Genomic DNA, 10,633 nt, shown 5'->3' on the forward strand with positions numbered 1-10,633 from the left:
GTTTGTTTGGAGGTGGGTTTTTTTTTTTTGAGCAATATTGTAAACTACAGTCAGTTATTTAGAAATTTACGAAGACACACATTTGGTGAGTAACATATATTTACTAACTCCTCTTCAGTTGAGCCTATGACCTAGATAAAAATAAAACTTCTGTTAAAGTTTGGACTTCATCCAGAACTGATGTGATCCCAGGTAGGATGAGTTGCTTCAATTGTCTCTCTAAAGAGACCTTAAAATTAATTTTACATTCACTATGGATTTGACTCACAAAAAAAAAAAAAGGCATTTATTTCCAATGAATGATGAAGTCATTCTTCTTCTTGCTCCTATTATAGTCATATCAATGAATATCACAGAGCTGCTGCATCAAAGTAAATGAAAATCTTTTACATCACTTCAAAATATGCAACATGTACTATAATGTTTTTAAGGCTACATACAGGAAAAGATATAGAGAGTTGAAACAGGATTTAAGTATAAAAGAGGCACTAAATCCCATAATACCCTGACTCTCCCTTCTGCTGCTTGCTGATGTTTGTTCCAGTGGGAAGTGGAAGCTGTCTCATACACTTCAGCATAGATAAATTTAAAGTAATGTACGTGGGGGGAAAATAGAACCCTAGCTGTACACTTAAAGTGATGAGCAGTCAAGCTCATCAATGATGAGTTATAACACAGAAATGAAATTTTGGAATTAAAATCAGAAATACCAGATCCATCCTCAGCAGCGCACAAAAATGTACTCAGAAAGGAACAGAGATTAAAACAATTTATTCCATTGTATAGATCCCTGGTACACTTACTTACATTTTCAATAACACAGTTTTGAGCATTTTGAATCGATTAGAGTAGAACTGAAGAAAGAGAAGGACAAAGAGAGAAAGCAACCTGCTGATATGGAATAAAAGAGTATAACAGATAACTTCCAGCTTAAAAAAGAAGCAACTGGCACCAGAGACTGGGAGAAAATTCTGGAAGTGCTTGGCCTATTTTTACATTATTTCTATGATAATCACTCTTAGAAGACAGCACAGTAGGACAGACAGACTGCCTGTCTGATCCAGTAATGCTATCATTATGCTTCTAAGAAGATGGATGAAGAATGTCCCATTCACCTGGAAAACAGTGCCTTGTCTTGATATGAATAAGCCACAATGAAATTTACATACAATGAGCACAACATAATTCCCCAAAACTGGTTAGCAGTAATGGAATTGCCTCTGGGAAAAAAAAAAAGGAAAAAAAAAAAAGCAGCAGTGTTTACTACAATCTGTAATGCAGTTGTTTACTTGCCATACACGTGACAGTAAACTTTGCAGATCACAAACAGGTTTTACTAGCAATATAGTTATTTTTTCAAAAATAGCTGGATAGTAACTGACGGCAAACTTTATTTTAAAAGTTCTAATTGTCCATGTAGTCATACGCTGAATCCCAGTGAAACAGCACAAAGAATGGAATCTGAATTGTCAACTCTTTAGAAGAATCCATCTATTATATAGATGATTCTTCTCTACAAAAAGATTAACAAGCTGTTCGCAGACTTTGCTTTCTTCTACTGACAGCCACTGGAATGTATTAAGAGGGCACGAAGAGTATACTGACATAAACTATCAGTCTTTCCTTTCCTCTCTATTAGGTTATCCTAAAAAGACATATTCAGTGAAAAGTGTAGTAAATCTGCAGATACAATCAAAAAAATCATTAAAGACAAGAGGTAAGACTGAAGTATTACCTTTTCTTCACCAGCATTCATAGGTTCAAAGTCCTCACAACAACTGTTAAGGCTTCAGATGTTTGATTTTGAACTCTGTGCATAGCATAAATAATTAAGTGGCCTTACTGGTCCTTGAAAATTCCTGAAATCTCTGAACAGAAGTGGTAGTAGTTTCTAATGTTCAAGACATTTAGGTTCTATAAGGAAAATAGATGCACAGGTTCTATTTAAAGTGTTTCCGTACCTTAGTGTCAATGTATATCCCTCAAAGAGAACTGGAATTCCATCAGTTTGAACGCCAATTTTAATTTTTTGATTTCACACATCTAATTCATTCTCATGTCACTGCTGAGCAGAGTTATCAGTGCACATGTTAATATTAAAATACAAGGTTCAGCAAGTACAGAATATCTTCATATTGAGATATGTATATGAGTTCTCCTGGAGAGGAACAGCAATTCATACCTCCATGGGTTAATAGTTCACTCATAGTTTAAAAGAGATGGCACTTGCTTTGCCAAAGACATATTTGCATTTCCAAGGAATCAGAGCAGTAAACAAGACAAGGGGAGGAGAGCTGAAACTTTTCCCGAATAAATTAAAGATTAATAACCTCTAAGGGGAAGAGATGAAGCATTTGAATGTGAATGAAAGCTGCGGCTTTCAAGAACTAAGTACAAGAATTGGCTAACTTTGCCTACTTGTGATGCTCTCCAGTGAAAGATTGCCAAGAACATAAATAATACGAGACAATTCAGCCCTTGACCTCACAGCAAATCTAAGGAGTTGCACCTTGTCAGGATACAAAGAAGATTAGATCAGATTTTAGAACAAGTGAACAAAACAATAATGTATATACATTCTGTAATTCCCATCTTTATAAATCCATGCTCTGCAGCAGTCTGGTATGGATTATGCTAACATTATTATTTCATTTTACAGGAAGATGGTAGATGAACTAAGGATGAATTACAGAAGTTTTCAGGGTTTCTAGATAGAATCATTATTCTATTCCCTCTGCGGTTTCTAACCCTTTAGTGCTAGGGTCCTGGACTAACCATGCAGAATTTCCTGTCTTAACAAACCACCATGGCAGGATATGGAAAAAGTTATATCTTCCTTTAGTTAGTGAACATTTTGAGAGCTGGTAAACGTAGGGCCTGAAATGAAACAGCTACACTGAATGACCAGTCGACCAGGAAAGTATCTTGAACTGATCAACCAAACTGAATCCTGAAGAGGATTCAGAAAATACATTATGTTTATATGGCTTATATATTCTTACTAGTTTCTTCCACAGTTTTCTACTTATTGAACTGCGCTAAAACAGGACTGGCAATGTTACTGTTATTGGTAGAGCGTATCTATGTGACTCTATAAATTCTTCTGTCATTGACAAGACGATCTAGCCTAGCCTTTACGTCATCAGATCTCAATAAGAATGCACATAAATCCTTACTAGGGATTTATATTTCCCCTTGCTCATGAGATATGCAACTAAAAGTTAGTACTGGATCACCCATCATGATTATTTTTCTCAATATCAACAGAGACAAGTAAAAACCACTGTGACACTGTGCAATATAGAGTAGAAAAAAACATCCTGATCTCTAGAACAAGTAATATCACAAGTTGTTTCCATAGTTTCTGGATGCCTACATGATTTATAGACAATAGATAGAGCACTGAAGCTTTTCTGCGAGTCTTTATTTTGAATTCAAAAAGGCAAAAAAATAAAACTGTAACTGAATATGGTATTTTCCTCTATAAGGAAAACAAAACAAACACTTGGTACTTTAAACTTTCAAAGGAAGTAAATGAATATTCTTTTCAAAGTATCTCCTGTCATTTGTCCATCAAAGCTGGGAGTTTTCCCCAGGATTCCTCCAGTCATTCTACTTTTATGACAAAATGGCTATATCAACAGCACTAAACCTAACATGGAACAGTACAAAGTTTTCTCTTTCTGTTCTACAAAAGATCAAAGTGTTTAGAGTTCTTTGACACAGCAGATGTAAGACTGTTTAAATACAGATCTTCTCACAAGAACTTCTAAAGTCAAAAAAGGTAAAAATGACTCAATGCCCTCCTGAGCAGAAGTCACTGGAGTCCTTCATCAAATTTACAACCGCAAAAAATGAAAGTGCTCTGAAGTACTTGTATAATTACATATATTTAAAAAAGATGTACTTTGTTATTTAACTTATAGGAGATAGCCCATTCTAAGCAACTCTTTTGTAGGGCTATTTTACACTGTGTTTATTTTCAGTAAGGCATAGGGATGATTTTACACATTCTTAAGATTTCAACTCTTCCTTGTGTTTTTCTTCCAAGCTGAAAAAATACCCAAGAGTGCAATTTATCTCACTCAAAGCTGGTTGCCTTAAAATTAGATCTTAAATTGTGAAATTGCCATCCTAGACATTCTTTAAAGTTCTGGATACATCTAGAACGTACTTCAACTGACCTATATTGGATGCTTATCACAAAATGAGAATTTTACTCAGCAGATGTTTTTCTCTTTCCATCAACAATAATAGGAGCAAGAAAAGGTAACCAGATGATAATTAGATACCGAATACAGGACGTATCAGTTCCATTTATCTACATTTTTAACATGAACAAAACTCTCAACTCTAATGATGATTAAAATAATCGCAACTATTCTATTTAGAATATGTAGAAATCACCAAATTAAAAATCTTGAGTAAAATATTCAAAGACTAGAAGGGAGAAGCATCCTGGTTATCTGAAAATTATTTTGTACCTTAAATTTCTAGTCCTCAAACTTTATCAGAGAATTCATTAGCTTAAATTCTTTCAAATTTTAGGCGAAGTTCTTTCCTGAAGACTAAACTTGACCAGTAACCATTATATTTACTTTTGTATATATGTTTACATGTACATACATGCATACACACACACACACACACACACACACACACACTTAGTCTACTATTTTTGTTATCACCTTCATTCTTTTTCACCCTTTTTTTTTTTTCTCCGCTGCGTAAAAACATCTGTCCAGCCTTATCCCACTCTTGCCTTTCATGTGGATGTTGAATACAGCCATTTCTGCAGATGTTAGAAAACCTATCATTTAAGAGGGCCCTACATACCAGGTTTACAAGACATCACTTCTTTTACTTTCAGAACAGAGAGGAAAGCCTGTTAATTTCACATCATCTGTTATTCTTTCAGATTTGAACCAAAGTAAACATCAGAAATATCCACCTGGAGACATACTTAGATCATACAGAACAAATTTGACTAGCTGCTTTTTCTTTATGCAACAAGATTTAGAAAAATAAATTAGAAAGAAAATCAAGTTTCCATTATCTATGTGTGTTCTTCAGTTCCCTGAATAAGCCACTACTACACTGGTATACCTCATTATTTCCCATAAGACCACTCAAAGGGAAGGGAAGAACTATTTCACAGCAGAAGACTCTCAGTTTGATAATATACAAAACAAATTTTTGTGAGAACAGCATTACTGATCTGCTGGGATTCTTTTCTTCCCTCTGTAAGGACTAGGGAATGATCTTCTTATTACTACTGTTGTGCATTAGACTTCCCAACACTGAAGAAAAAAAAAAAAAGCACAATTTTATGCCAAGAAATCAAAACATAGCTGAGAATCAAACCAAAAACAAAACAAAAAAAAGATGCTAACATTAACTAGATTTCTGCTAGCACAATTAAAAGTTCTATTCTGAAAATAGAAGTGTCAAAGAAAATAAAGAGTACCCAGATGTCATTTTACTTATAGTTTATTACGGTAAATAAAAAACATTATCTAAAAATAAAAATATAATCATTATGTGTTTCAAAGTTTGCATTCTTTCATTTTATATTCTTTTTTTTTTACTGGTTTAGGGCAGCACAATGGTGACAGAGTTGTGCATTTTCATTCCAAACTGGTACTAAGGGCTTGGGCAAGAAGTAATTGAACTGCCTCAAAATACTTACATTTTTTTATGCTTTCAGACTTGTGGCAAACTAAACATGCCAATACCCTTCAGGGCTGAACTGCTGCAATTATTCAGAGAAATCTATTTTGTTCAGAAACAAAAAGGAAAAATACGTTCTAGATTGCATGAAGTTATTTTACTTGATGTTTTGGAACACTAAATCATCCTGATTTAAAAAATAAATAAATGAAATTCTTATCTACTTGCTAAACTGGCCTACCTGCGTCAAGTCATTTATATTTGTAGGAAGAATATTAGTGTGATGAAAGCTAGTTCAGGTCGACAAACTCATGATACCAATTTCAACGCCAAAGTCTGTAACTTTTTCAGTCTCGTAGACATATTGAATGCAACTATAAACATCCTTTCAAGTGAAGCACAGCATTTCACTGCAGCAACATCAATTAGCCATTTGATCTATAGAGTTGCCCCAAGCAAACAAAAAAAAAAAATTATTATTATTAGTCATCTAGTCCAACTCACCTGCAGTGAACAATGATGACACCTACAGCTAAATCAGACTGATCACAGCCCCATCCAGCCTGACCTTGAATGGCTTCAGGAACGGGGCATTTACCACCTCTCTGATCAATTTGTTCCAGTACCTCACCACTCTTTTTTTTTTCTGAACAAACAAAAACAAACCAAAAAAACAACTTCTTTCTTATATCCAGTATAAATCTCCCCTTTTAAAGTCTACAGTCATTCCCCTTTGTCCTGTCACAATAGGCCCTGCTGAAGAGTGTGTTGCCTTCTCTCTTACAGCTTCCCTTTAGATACTGAAAAGCTACTATCAGATCTCCCTGAAGCTCTCTTTTCCAGGTACAACAGCCCCAGATCTCTCAGTCTATTCTCTTAAATGAGCTTCTCCATCCCTTGGATCATTTTTGTGGCCCTTCTCTGGACATGCTCCCAACAGGTCTATGTCTTTCCTGCACTAAGGACTGCACATCTGGATGCAGTACTCCAGGTGAGGCCTCACCAGAGCAGAGGGGCGGGATCACCTTCTTTGACCTGCTGGTGACACTTCTTTTCATGCAGCCACGGATATGGTTGGCTTTTTAGGCTATGAGGAAATACTGCTGGCTCATGTCCAACTTGCCCCCAAGCTTTTCAGCAGGCCTGTATTCTACCCTTTTGTCACCCAACTTGTTTTGACAGTGGGAGTTGCCATGAACCAGGTACAAGAACTCATGCTTGTCTTTGTTGAACCTCATGAGGTTCTCCTGAGTCCACTGCTGGAGCCTATAAAGGTCCATTTGAATGGCATTCCATCCTTAAGGTGTGTCATCTGCACCACATCACTTAGTGTCATCTACAAACTTGCTGAGAATGCACTCAATCCCACTGTTGGTGGGAAAGTATTAAAGAGCACTAGTCCCAGTACTGACCACTAAGGAACAACACTAGTCACTGATTTACATCCAGACATTGAGCCATTGATCCCTACTCTCTGGGTATGACCTTTCAACTAGTTACTCATCTACTGAATACACAAAATCCATATCTTTCCAATTTGGAGAGAAGGATGTTTTAGGGAACAGTGTAAAAGGCCTTACTGAAATCTAGATAAATGACTTCAATGGCTCTTTCCTTGTCTACTGATGCAGTTATACCATCATAGTAAAATAATAAATTATTAAAAGATTGTTACAAAAAAAAAAATACACTTAAATGGATAAATAACTGTCCTAAGTCTATTATTACTGCTATTAATTACTTTTTAAGTCTCACAGGAAGCAACGGACAAAGATGATTTGAAGAAATGCCTGAAGAAACTTACCACTGAATGTCAACGAGTCTCTTACAAGGAATTATTCTCACACAGATATTTTTTTAATATTTTATAACACCTACTCCTGATTAAATGGCTATGAAATTTTGTCATTGCTACAGAGTAATACTTCAAATAAATTCTGGATAAATATAAAATAAAAAGTGAATAATATCCAAACTAAGTTCTGGTACATTTTATTGGTTTACTTTTTGTTTGTGAGTAGTAAGAAGCTCAACTGGAAATGCCTGAAATAGGCCGCAAAGTTTACTTGATAGTGAAAAAAGGTAGCGAGCTAGAATCTAAATCTAATGGATTTCAGGAAGCCAGTATCCCGCTCTTCAGCAGCTGCACTCTGTTGATGTCTTCCAGATATTACACCATAACTTTGAAATAAACATAGATGTCATTCTCAAGTACCTTCATCTTTCCAGAGGTGAAGCCTAGTTGAAACTCTTTCACTCCAGAACACTAAGCTACAAAGGTATTTTCTTTCTGTTTTGCCCTCCTTTCCTATTGTTGTCACTCCTTCACCATTACTACACAAATGAGAATGTTTTGTCACACTCTTTATACAACATGGTAGATTCCTACCATGACAAAAGAAGAGAAGATGCACTATGAATACAGATGCAATCATGTAGAGTTCTTGACAACAAAGTTAACGTTCCCCAAAGAAATATCTGAAATAATTGATGCTTTCTAGAATAATAGAATGGTTTGGGTTGGAAAGGACCCTAAGGAGCTAGTTCCAACCCCCACACCATCAGCTGGGCTGCCACCCAACAGATCTGGCTGCCCAAGCCTCATCCTGTTAAAAACTTCCAGGGATGGGGCATCCACAGCTTCTCTGAGCAGCCTGTGCCAGTACCTCACCACCCACTGAGTAAGGAATTTCTTCCTTGTACCTAATCTAAGACCATTTCCCCTTGCCCTGGCACTAAACTCCTGAATAAAGTCTCTCCCCATCTTTCCTGTGAGCCTCTTTAAAAGACTTGTTAGAACTGTGTGCAAAGAATTTAAGTTATCAGTAAACTAATAAAGGTCACAACTATTTAAAGAAAATGAAATAACATATCATACAGTTAACATTTATTAAATTAATGATAAAGCGAAACTTCAGCCCTGTATGTTTCATTCTATGTGACATTCACAAGAGCTCAGTAGTGCCATACAAGCATAAAGCAAAAGGCAGCCCAGCCATCCAGCCAACTGACTTTGAAGTTCTCCAGCCTTGACCAGCCTTGACCTATAACTACCTGTACTCACAACTGTGCTGTTTTTACATCCTGCTCCATCAAAATGCTGCTCTTAGCAGATCTACAGCCCTCTTATCATTCTCTGCATTCCTCTGCTAGTGATCTCATTGCACTGGCAATAGGTACCTAGACTCATCCCATAAAGAGTCACCTGAATTACATCATGCACCAGAACAGAAACGATACGGTAACCTCACAGATTAAAAAAAGTGATGTCTAGTGCTCTTGAAAACATATTAGCTTTGTTACTTTCAAACTGCACACAAAAACAGAGCATCTGTTCACTAAGGTGTTTCTATTTAACAGTATTATTTCAGTGTTTTATTCAGAGATCCCTACGGTGTTTAAAGAAAGATTATTTCAGTGTGTCAGCAACAGTTGATATACGTTTCTTCTTCATAAACAAACATAAGACAGAATAGTTTTTCTGAGCCTGAATAAAAGCATCAACTGTAGTTGTTTGTAGGACTCTAAAACAGAAGAACAGATTTGGGCCACAAATATTTCAAATCCATAGCATTAAATATCTTACTGCACACCCATTTTAGACAGCTGAATAATTCTTTCGGGAATTTCCTACCACAGTATACAACAGTCTTTTCACCTCAGAAAAAGAACAACAGATAACATAAACCCTAAGAGAAAAGCTTTGCTTTTTGGTGGCTCGTGTTTCTTGATGCTCGCTTTAGTTCAGTATGAGATAAGCATTTCATGCACCAGGAAATGCTGGATATTACTTCGAGGAGAAACAACCTATTTCCTGTCATTTTATCCATAAAGCACAGCACAAGCTCAGTCATTTGGGAATGTCTATCAGGTTCTTGCTATGCACTTCTGATGTATGATGATGTTTCAATAAATGCAGGAGCATTATATTACTCAAGAACAAAGAAAAAAAATTAATAACTTCGCCACACCAGGTCATTTCAAGAGAACAAGAATGGAAAAAAATACATTTAGTGCATTTTTAAAACACCTATTTCTCCTGTAATAATTACTGCTTTTTCTCATCCTGTTGCATCCTCATTCTTATTTTCTAATATGGATTTTATTAGCCTACTAGATCTGCTTTGAAAAGTTACATCAACCGGACAGAAATGCTCCTGAAAATTAATCGAGTTCTTTCTACTTGACTGCTTTTCTACAAATTTGGTGAGAAATAACTGAAGACTACAATCCGCGTGTTTACCTAGGGAAAAAAGCTTATAATACTGTAATCTTGTGAGAAAAAAATCTTTCATCCATTTCAAAAACAGCACACTCACAATGAAAAACGCGATTGCAGACACTCTCGACAAATGAAACTCTTTTCAGCAAGATAAATCACAACACTGGACCACGCAACACAAAAATACGACTTGGCTCCCAAAAGTTTGCCGATATGCACGGTAATTCTAATTCTAATTCCTCCTTGAAAACACCCTCAGAGGCTGCATGTAGAATCAAATGCTCAAAGTTTCTGCAGATGAGTTTTCACAGCGCAAGTTTGCAGTTGCACCTTTTGTTTCACGCCCTGGCGTACCGCACCGCACGCCGGAGCGGCTGGCTGCCTAACCTCAGCTCTCAGCGCGAGCCCGGGCAGCATCACCACGCCGACAGCGCTCGAGTTAAACGGTGCGGGTCAACGAGGCAAACTGGCATTAACTAGGTGCCAAAGCTGCGAACCGTGACAAATTCAATATAGCCCTCCTAGCTACAAGTTTGCGCCTAGCACCTCCACGACGCACAGCCCCGAAGAGACTCAACCTCCCTCCCATTCAGCCACCCAGCTCTGCGATCGCGAGCAGTTCGGCCGCCCAGCGCCTCGCGAACTTACTGCAGTGCGATGCGGGAGAAGGAAGCGCACGTCCCTGGGCTGCGAGAAAGCCCGGCGCACAGGGCAGTCGCAGGAACCGGCCATCCAGGCAGC

The 10,633-nt window shown here is 37.1% G+C and overlaps 1 protein-coding gene across 6 annotated transcripts in view; it reads right to left on the reverse strand.

The window, feature by feature from the left end:
- The window catches only part of DGKB (diacylglycerol kinase beta), a 331,647-nt gene extending 321,014 nt beyond the window's left edge, over positions 1 to 10,633 (reverse strand). For all 6 annotated transcript variants that reach the window (XM_010712729.3, XM_031553913.1, XM_010712725.3 and 3 more), the window contains exon 1: positions 10,541 to 10,633. The gene's annotated coding sequence lies outside the window, so the exon portion shown is untranslated. The remainder of the gene's footprint in view (positions 1 to 10,540) is intronic.

This window comes from Meleagris gallopavo, chromosome 6, assembly GCF_000146605.3.
Source record: "Meleagris gallopavo isolate NT-WF06-2002-E0010 breed Aviagen turkey brand Nicholas breeding stock chromosome 6, Turkey_5.1, whole genome shotgun sequence".
NCBI lineage: Eukaryota > Metazoa > Chordata > Aves > Galliformes > Phasianidae > Meleagris > Meleagris gallopavo.